Source organism: Meles meles, chromosome 13 (genome assembly GCF_922984935.1).
Source record: "Meles meles chromosome 13, mMelMel3.1 paternal haplotype, whole genome shotgun sequence".
In the NCBI taxonomy this organism is placed as follows: domain Eukaryota; kingdom Metazoa; phylum Chordata; class Mammalia; order Carnivora; family Mustelidae; genus Meles; species Meles meles.
In genome coordinates this window covers 51347906-51358988 of record NC_060078.1, presented here as the reverse complement: position 1 = coordinate 51358988, position 11083 = coordinate 51347906, and the positions used below count along the sequence as shown (strand labels likewise).

Below are 11083 nucleotides of genomic sequence, written 5' to 3'. Positions count from 1 at the left end.
TTTTTTCACTATTGAATAGTTTGCATTATCTATAACTTGATAAAAATGGAATCATACAATATTTACTCTTTTTTATTTCATCTGGCTCACTTCATCATAATGATTTTGAGATTTATCTATACTGTTATGTGTATAAGTAGTTCATTCTTTCTATTGTGGAGTAATATTCCAGCATATTGGTGTGTCACAACTTGTTCATTCACCTATTGGTGGACATTTGGATAGATTTCTTTTTTGGCTGTTACAGAACTGCTCTGAATATTCACACAAGTTTATATGGACATATGCTTTCGTTTATTTTGCATAGATACCAAGGAGAGAAGTAGAGAAGTGCCTGTATCATATGCTAGGTTTATGTTTAATTTAAAGGAAATGGCAAGGCTATTTTTCAAAGTGATTGTAACACGTTACATTCATTTCAGCTGTGTTTGAGGGTCCTAGTTGCTCTGTATCCCCCCTACTGCTTTATATGGGCAGATTTTTTTTTAAACAATTTGAGTGGGTAGTGCTACCTGTCATTTTAATTTTAATTTCCATAGTGATTAGAATACGTTTTCATTGGTGAGGTGTTTGCTCAAGTTGTTTGGCCATTTTTTAATTGTTTTTTTTTTTTTTCTTATGTAGTTTTAAGAGTTCTTTCTGTATATGTGGGTACATATATTTTTCTGATGATGGAACACAAAATACTGTGAAGATTTTCAGAGGAAAATTTCAAGAAGATAATTGCTTGGAAACTATTAAGACACACTTATCTATAAATTTAAGAAGCCAGGTGTATAATAGAAAAAATAAATAGAAATCCATACTCAGTAGCTGAGTTTGATTTTAATGACACAGCACAACAACAGAGAAAAAGAGACATTTTAAAATTATCCAGAGAACAAAGACAGTTGATTCAAAGGAATAGCAATTTCTTAGCAGGAATAAATAGAAGGCAGAGGACCAGGGGATTTATAACTTTGCATAATTACCACTTTTTATTTGTCCGTCATTCCTTTTGCATCTCAAATCTTCCATCTGGGGATCAATTTCCTTCTAATAGACATGCAAAAATGATGGATTCTTTTAATGAAGGGGAAACCATTTGTTTTGCTTACCTGAAAACATACTTTGTTTTCAATCTGGAAATGTGTTTTTCTGGGTTTAAAACTCTAGGTTATCAAACTATTTCCTTCCAGCCAATTTTACTGTTGGGTTGGCTTCTGACTTCTTTTGTTGCTGTTGGGAGGTTATCTCATAGTCGAACTACTGCCTCTTTGGAAATAACCTTTTATTTCTGGCTTTTTAACATCCTAGGTATGTGATTCTATAGTTTTACCATAATGTGGATTTCTTTTAATCTATCTTGCCCTGGATTTCTCTCAGGCTTCCTGAATCTACAGTTTGGGTCGTTCATTAGTTTGGGAAAATTCTCAACAGTTTTTTTTTTCCTCCAAATATTGCTTTTGCCCTGTTTATTCTTTCCTTACATGCTAGAACTTGGATTAAATATATATTAGTCCTCCTCATTCTGTTCTTCAACTTGCTTTAAAAAAAAAAAAACTTCAGTTGAGAGAGGGAAAGAAAGAGAGAGAGAGAGAGCACGTGTACGCATGAGTGAGAGGTGGAGGGGAGAAGCAGAGAGAGAAGCAGACTCCCTGCTGAGCAGGGAGCCCATTGCAGGACTTGATCCCAGGACAGCAAGATCATGGCCTGAGCCAAAGACAGACACCTAACCGACTGAGCCACCCTGGTTTTCCATCTTGCTTTTATATATTTTTCAATTTTGTGAACCTCTGAGTTTCCTTCTTTTTAATTCATTTTCATCTTTTTCCTGTTTAGTGACTCTTTGATTTTAATTCTAATATAGTTAACATACAGTGTTATATTAATTTCAGGAGCACAATATAATGATCCAACAATTCTATACTCAGTGCTCATCATGATAAGTGTTTTCTTAATCCCCTTCACTCAGTTCATCCATGCCCTCCACCTCCCCTCTGGTAATCATCAATTTTAAAAAATTAAGAATTTGTTTTTTGGTTTAGTCTCTCTTTTTTTTTTCTTCTTCATTTCTTAAATTCTATGTATGAGTAAGACCATGTGGTATTTGTTTTTCTTTCACTGATTTCACTTAGCATTATACTCTTTATCTAGATACTTCTTGCAAATGGCAAGATATTCTTTTTATGCCTGAGTATTCCTGGTGTGTGTGTGTCTGTGTGTGTCTGTGTGTCTGTGTGTATACACACATACATATAATACTCTTCTTTATTAATTCATCTATTGATGGACATTGGGATTGCTTCCATAGTTTGGCTGTTGTAAATAATCCTACACTAAACAGAGGGGCACATACATCTTTTGAATTTGTGTTTTTGTATTTTGGAAGTAAATACCCCGTAGTGGAATACTGGGTCATAGGGTAATCCTATTTTAACTTTTTGAGGAATCTGCATACTGTTTTCCAGAGTGCCTGCACCAGTTTGCATTCCCACCAATAGTGTAGGCAGGTTCCTTTCACTCCACCTCCTTGCCAGCACTTGTTGTCTCTTGTGTTTATGATTTCAGCCATTCTGACAGGTGTGAGGTAATACCTCATTGTGGTTTTATTTGCATTTCCTTTATGATGAGTGATGTTGAGCATCTTTTTGTATGTTTCTTGGCCATCTGGATATAGGAGAGAGGTCTGTTCATGTTTTCTGCCCATTTTTTGGAGGACAGAGCTTTTTTTTATCAGGCCTCAGAGTCTGCGGGCCAACAGGACGGGGGCATTAGCAATAAAAGTTGTCAGCCTGGATGTTGGCGGGACATCTCATCTTCCCACCTGCCCCCATTGCTGAGCAGCTTCTCCTGTTATACAGCAGCTCCTTGTTTGTCTCCATGGGGAACTCAAAGTTGGGGCCCTTGGTGGTGGCGTCCATGAGGCAGGCCACCTGGCAGAAGCCACAGTAGATGCATTTGGTCATGTCCATGTCCTAGTGGGTGGCCTGGCAGCTGCCACTGGCAGTGGACTCAGCCTTGGTGGTGATGGCCTGGACGGGGCAAACAGCTACAGAAAGCTTACAGGCAAGGCAAGTGGTGCTCCTCTCCAGACAGATAGTGGCACAGTGCATGAAGCCCTGCCCCGTTGTAAGCATGGGCTCAGCTGGCCCTTCTTGAGTGGGTAGTTGATGACGGCAGGCTCCTGGAACAGGTAGTTCAGGGTCATTCCCAAGCCTAGGAAGAACTCAGACCACAGCAAGTTCTGAGTGCCCTACCAGTCACTGACTTTGTGTTCATGACGACTTCTGCATGTTCAAGAGCTTGTAGGTCATGCCCACAAGGGTCTGGCCAGTGAAATACCCTGTGAGGGCAGCCTGGGCCAGCATGGAAGCAGCCTAGGTGGAGTGAGGCAACCCATCTTGCTCCTTCCCATGCCCAGTGGCCTGTCCCTTTTCTACCAATTTTTAAATTGAATTATTTGGTTTTTGTTAGTTGAGTTTAAATTCTTTATGTATTTTGGATACTAACCCTTTATTGCATTTGTCATTTGCAAATATCTTCTTTCATTCCATAGAGTGTCATGTAGTTTTATCGATTGTTTCCTGTGCAGAAACTTTTTGTTTTGTTGTAGTCCTGATAGTTTATTTTTGCTTTTGTTTCCCTTGCCTGAGGAGACCTTCTAGAAAAGTGTTGCTATAGCCCACGTCTGAGAAATCACTGCCTACACCTCTTCAAGGATTTCTGTGGCTCCAGGTCTCACATTTAGTTCCTTAATCCATTTCGAGTTTATTTTTGTGTATGGTGAGAGGAAGGAGTCTAGTTTCATTCTTCTGTATATTGTTGTCTAGTTTGCCCACAATTTGTTGAAGAGACTTTTTCCCATTGCATATTCTTGCCTTTTGTTATGTCATTATATTATATAATTATATTGTATTATATATTATACATAATATATATAATTACATTATATTAATTGAGATTAATTGATGATATAACCATTGTTTTTTTTCTTTTTTTCTATACTCTTTATTCTTTCCCATTGATCTATGTTTCTATTTTTAGGTCAGTACTTTTGTTTTGATTAATACACCTCTGTAGTGTATCTTAAATCTGGGATGGTGAGACTTCCAGTTTTGTTGCTCTTTTCAAATTGTTTTGGCGATGCATGGTCTTTTGTAGTTTCATACAAATTTTAGAATTGTTCTAAATCTTCGAAAAAAAAAAGCTGGTGGTATTTTGATAGGGATTGGATTAAATCTGTAGATTGCTTTGGGTAGAATAGACGTTTTAACAATATTTGTTATTCTACTCTGTGAACATGGAATATCTTTCCATTTCTTTGTGTCATCTTCAGTTTCTTTTTATCAGCATTTTTTAGTTTTCAGAGTACAGGTCTTGGGTTTATTCCTACCTTTCTTATTTTTGGTGCAATTGTAAATGGGATTGATTCCTTAATTTCCCCTTCCACTTCTTCATTATTGGTGTATGGAAATGCAACATATTTCTGTACATTGATTTTTGAATCCTATGACTTTCCTGAATTCATTTATCAATTCTAGCAGTTTATTGGTGGAGTTCTTAGGGTTTTCTATGTGTAATATGTCACCTGCAAATAGTGAAAGTTTTTTATTTACTGCTGATTTGGATGCCTCTTCTTTTGTTTTGTTGTCTCTTTGCTATGGCTAGGACTTCTAGTACTATGCTGAGTAAAACTGGTTAGTGGTCATCACTGTCTTGTTCCTGATCGTAGGGGAGAAGCTCTCAGTTTTTTTCCCATTGAGGATATTAGCTTTGTATTTTTCATATATGGCATTTATTATATTCACATATGTTCCCTCTAAAGCTACTTTACTGGTTTTTTTTAAAATTACATACGGATGTTGTACTTTGTCAGATGCTTTTTCTGAATCGATTGAAAGGATCATATGGTTCTTATCCTTTCTTTTATTAATGTGATGTATCATGATGATTGATTTGTTAATATTGAATCACCCTTGCAACCCAGGAATAAGTCCTGCTTGGTTATGGTGAATGACTTTTTAAAGGTATTGTTGGATTTGATTTGCTACTATTTTGTCAGGGATTTTTGCATCTATGTTCATCAGAGATACTGATATGTAGTTACCTTTATTGTTGTTGTTGTTATCTTGTTTTGTTATCTTGGGATGCTCAGGGATCCTCACTGAATGGATTTTGAAGTTTTCCTTCCATCTGGTCCAGGCCTTTTGATTGTTGGGAGATATTTGATTACTGACTCAGTTTCTTTGCTGGTTATCAGTCTGTTTGAGTTTATTTCTTCCTGTTTCAGTTTTGGTAGTTTTATTTCCAGGAATTTATTTATTTGTTCTAGGTTGTTCAATTTGTTGACATATAGTTTTTCATAATATTCTCTTATAGTGGTTTATATTTCTCTGGTGATGGTGGAGGTGGTGATTTATCCTCATTTGTGATATTATTTATTTGGGTCTTTTCTCTTTTTGGTAAGCCTGGCTAGAGGTTTATAAATTTTATTAATTTTTTCAAAAAACCTGCTCCTGGTTTCATTGATCTGTTCTATTGGTTTGTTTTTTAGTTTTTATATCATTTATTTCTGCTCTAATCTTTATTATGTCCTTCTGCTGATTTTAGGCTTTATTTGTTCCTTTTCTAGCCCCTTTTGGTGTAAGGTTTGGTTGTTTGAGATTTTTCTTCTTGAGTTAGGCCTAGATTGCTATATACTTCCCTTTTAGCTCTTGCTGCATCCCAAAGGTTTTGGACTATTATGTTTTCATTTTTATTTGTTTACATGTGTTTTTAAAATGTCTTCTTTGATTTATGGTTGACCCATTGATTGTTTATTAGGATGCTGTTTGACCTCCATGTATTTGTGATATTTTCAGATTTTTCTTATTTTTGACATCTAGTTTTGTAGCATTGTAGTCAGAAAAAGGTCATGGTGTGACTTTCAATCTTCTTATATTTGTTGAGGTCAGTTTTGTGGCCAAATATGTGATCTATTCTGGAGAATGTTCCAAGTACCCTTGAAAAAACTGTCTATTCTCTTATTTTAGGATGGAGTGTTCTGAATATTTTTGTTTAGTCCATCTGGTTTAGTGTGTCATTCAAAGCCATTGTTTCCTTGGGAATTTTCTGTTTAGATGATCTGTCCATTGATGTAAGTGGGGTATTAAAGTCCACAACTATTATTATATTGTCATCAATTAGCTCCTTTATGTTTGTTATTGTTTTATATATTTCAGTGTTCCAAGTTGTTGCATAAATATTTACAATTGTTATATCTTCTTGTTGGATTGTCCTCTTTATTATTATTTGGTCTCCTTCTTAGTCTCTTGTTACAGTCTGTTTTAAAGTCTACTTCATCCAATATAACTATTGTAGGTCTGGCTTTCTTTTGACATCCATTTACATGATAAATATTTCTCTATTCCCTCACTTTCCATCTAAGTCTAAAATGAGTCTCTTGTAGGCAGCACATAGCTTGATCTTGTTTTATCCATTCTGGCTCCCTATCTCTTTTGATCAGAGCTTTCAGTCCATTCACATTCAAAGTAATTATTAATATGTATATATTTATTGTCATTTTACTACTTGTTTTGTGGTTGTTTCTGCATATTTTCTCTGATCCTTTCTTGTCTTCCTGCTCATGTTTTTCTGATTATCTTTAGTGATATATTTGGGATTTTTTTCTCTTTATTTTTTGCCTGTTTATTAGTTTGGGGTGTATGTTTATTATTAGGTTTGTATTTAATCTCATGCAGATAGCAGTACATATTAAGTTGGTGGTCATTTAAGTTTGAACCCATTCTTCTCTCCTCCTCACGTTTTAGGTATTTGTTATTATATTTTATATCCTTTTTTTGTGAGTTCTGTGATTGATTTCTTTTATAGAAATGTTCATTTTTACTGCTTTGGTGTATTCTGTCTTTATACTATCACTTTTGGTCTCCCCTTTCCACTCAAGGAGTCCCCTTTAATATTTCATGCAGGACTGGTTTAGTTAACAGGAATTTCTTTAATCTGTGCTTGTTTTGGAAACTCTTTGTCTCTCCTTCTGTTCTGAATGATAGCTTTGCTGGGTAGAACATTCTAGGCTGCTTACTTTTCCCATTTATCACTTCGAATATATCATACTACCCTCTTTTGGCCTGCCAAGTTTCTATTGAAAAATCAGCTAGCCTTATTGGTTTTCCCTTGTAAATTAGTGACTTCTTTTATCTTACTGCTTTGAAGAATTTATCACTAAATTTTGCAAATTTAATTACATTATGTTTTGGTGTTGGCTTGAGTTTTTTTATTTTGATGGGAATTCTCTGTGCTTCCTTGATCTAGATGTCTGTTTCCCCAGATTAGGGACATTTTCACCTCTTATTTCTTTAAATAAATGTTTTGCCCTCTATTATCTCTTCTTCTGGTACTCCTATAATACAAATGTTATTACATCTGGAGTCACTGAGTTCCTGGTCTAGTCTTGTTTTACATAATTCCTCTTTCTCTCTTCTATTCAGTTTCATTGTTTTCCACCACTTTGTTTTCTAAGTTATTCATTCCTCTGCTTCTTCCGGTCAGCTGTTCATTGCATCAAGCATGTTTCTCATCTTGTTTATTGCACTCTTCATCTCTGACTCTTTATTAATTCTTTTACCTCTGTGGTAAGGGTCTTCCTGAAGTCTTCCATTCTTTTCTCAAATCCAGTGAATGTCCTGACTTATTTATTTTCAATGACCGATTTTTATGGTTTTTTTTTTTCTTTCTTTTCCAGCATTTTTGTTTTGTTTTCCCCTTCTGCACAGTGTAACTTTACTTACAATTCTTGCTGGGGGTGGGCAAGCACTTTTCTTTGCAGGGAGTAGTTGGGACACATACTTAATTCTGTTTCATCTTTGGCTGAGCTGTTAGTCCTTTGAGGTCAGTCTTAATGTGAAGACAGTCTTCTACTGGTTTTTATACCTTAAAGCCCTAGGTTCTGTGCTTCTTTCTTTTTTTTTTCCCTGTATGAAACTGTCAAATCTGGAGTTTAATTTTGGGAAGTTTGGTAAATACCATATGAACAAAAGAAGCTTCCATGATCTACTTACTCTTAGGATTTAGAATTTTCTAATATATTGCTATGTTTTCAACTCTTCTATGAACTTGAGCTTTTTTATTTATTTTTTATTTTTTTAAAGATTTTATTTATTTATTTGACAGACAGAGATCACAAGTAGGCAGAGAGGTAGGCAGAGAGAGGAGGATGCAGGCTCCCCGCCGAGCAGAGAGCCTGATGCGGGGCTTGATCCCAGGACCCTGAAATCATGACCTGAGCCGAACGAAGGCAGAGGCTTAACCCACTGAGCCACCCAGGCACCCCAGAACTTGAGCTTTTTTTAAAAAATGCATTTTGTCTGTTTTTTTTTTTTTTTTTCAGCAAGAGAGTAAGTTTGATAAGGTAGACCACCATTTTCTCTGAAATGGAATGTCCTACTATGAATTTTATTATAACTTTAACAAAGAAATTTCCCCCTTTCTACCTAAATGGTTTTATTTAAGTTCATGTAGTCTATTCTGTTTGGTCTTAGAATCTTAATCAAGAACACAGTCTATTTAAAGTTACTTTTCCTGTTTTCTGTTTTGTCTGGACAGATTTATTAAGATAAATCTGTCCAAAAACTCCACCACATAGACCATATGGGTTAAAATAGGAATCCACCTATTTCTCTTTAGTGGGATTATCATTCAATCAAGATTTTACTTTCATCCTCAGCAAATCAGTCTTTAATCAGCAGATAGCACTAGAACTAGTTATGAGTTTAAAATATAGTTTGTGGTAAGGAAAATAGAGAATTTATTTTTTCATTGAGTGGAAGAAGTAAAATGTTATTCTCTCTTAACCATCATATTTTCTTTTATTTAAACAGCAAGCCAGTCACATTTGGATCAAGGAAACGGGACCTCTTTCCATATATATCAACACACTTCTGTATGAGTTTTGTTTTTAAGGTTTTGTCTTCCTGTTTATGAAGACATGTCAGAAGACTCTTCCTGAATTACACAGGTGTATAGTTTTGGGGGGTGCAGACTTTAGTTTAGCACCATTCCTAGTCTTCACTCTCTGAGCCTGAATGTTCTCCTCCAGAAAAGAAAAGGAGATTGAAGGAAACCACTCAAAATCAGCAAAATCAGCAAGGTCTGTTAAATATCACCTAACAGCATCCTATATTTCATGAATTGGAATGCATGGCGGACTTTTTAGGTCCAAGGGCTTTCTCATTGGTTCCTTAATTTAATCCTCATAGCCAAACCAGAAGAGGGATATCAAAATCCCCATTTCATTGATGCAAAAATTGAATCTCAGAAAAGTTAAGTGACTCTACAAGGTCACACAACTTCAAAGAGGAAGAGTAGGGACCCAGAGCCAAACATTCTGTCTCTAGGTTTAGACTTCTTCCCACTACACCAGAGCGACATACCATATATTAAGTTGTTGGTATATCAGGAAATATTAGGTAAGAGAAGAAAATACATTGCAAAATATTTAGAATATTATCAAAATAATATTTTAAACAATGAGATAGAATAATAGACTTCCCTAAAATGAGTATCATTCACATATTTTTACTTAGTTACAAAAGAAAATAACTTGTACAAATCATAACATGATTCTTTTAAAAATGCCCACACATTCTTGAAATGGCATTGCTTAGACTCAGTCCCTATTGGCTACTGATTGCAATTCAGGCTTCTAATCTTAACAATTAATCAATTATGAGTTGATCCCACTTAACTCTCAGCCTCATTTCCACTCATGAGTCGCTGTAGCTGTACAAAGTGTCTTGTATTTTCTTAAGAGTTGTGCGTTGTCTTAGGCCTCTGTTCTTTCCACTTGGAATGCCCTCCCCTAAACATCCCTCTTTACCTCCTTTTCCATTGTCCCTCCTATCCTGGCCAGTGAATTTTTTCTTAGTTTAAAACTGCTCAAATGTCATTTTAGCTGTAAGACTTTCCCTGGCCACAGAGTCAGACTTTTCCGAACCTCAATTCTCTGGTGGTACCATGTTTATACTTCCATTAACCTTTAGCTCAGTGCATTAGAATTATTTCCTTACGTGTTTGTGTTCCCCTTGGACAATGAGTTCCTTGAAAGTAAAGTGACTCCTTCGTGTCCAAACACATAAGTCATGGCACTGCATAAATGATTACGCAGATTTATCAAAAATCTCAAACTGACACACCTGACAGTTCTTCCATGTGATGATAAACTTTATTTTTTTAGCTATAGAAATTATTTGTGATTATAAACTGTAAAAATTGGAATCTTTTCCGTCTTGTTCCTCCTTCATGCCATGCCTAGAGCCACAGAGAGGGCACAGGTTACCTTCCATACTCAGCACAGGTGGAGAAGGTTCCAGAGATCCACTCTGGAGACACATTGCCCAGTCTGCTACTATGGAAAAGGAGATAATTCAGGTTCAAGAAAGAGTTTGGATCCATTTAAGAGCTGGGGGATATTCTCCTATATTAAAGAAAACCTGCTTGTGCCTGCCCTCCTTCCACAGAGGCAGTCTGACTGTGAAGGAATAAGATGTTGTGGGGAGGCACAAAGCATCAGCATAAAATACTGAGAAGAGTATGAGAAGTTTGATCAGAGAGGGTCCTGCACTGCCAATGGAGAGCAGTCTGGGTTTTGTTACTGACAATGGTTTCATAAGCAGGTGTATGTAAGAGAAAGACTCAAGAACAGCCTTCTGTTTTAAGTTTACCTCCATAGGTAATCTATATCTCTTTGCCTTGATTTGCAAGAAACTCTTTAAACCCTTTTCATTTTTCTAAGTAGGCTTCCCTTTGGGGACATCCATTGACCACTGACAGGAAGGTTAAATGAGATCATGAGTACGAAAGCCTTGAGCTCAATGTTTGGCATGCAGCATGCTCCAAACAAATGGTAGCTGTATCTGAATCACTGTAAATTAGCAAATTGATTTTCTGGTTTACAAATGAGCCTTGGGTGAGCCTGAGTGGTGTGAGAGACTCTCCTGTGGCTTTCATGAGTCAACTTACAAGTTGCTTGGAATATCAGAAGTTATAAAACCTCATCCTACAGGGAGAAAACCTGCAGCCCAGCCTACCACAGCTGACCTTACCA

At 36.2% G+C, this 11083-nt stretch overlaps 1 pseudogene; it reads right to left on the bottom strand.

Annotated features, from left to right (window-relative positions):
• Positions 1–2769: 2769 nt before the first annotated feature.
• Positions 2770–3382, bottom strand: LOC123955055 (annotated as a pseudogene).
• Between the last annotated feature and the right edge of the window lie 7701 nt (positions 3383–11083).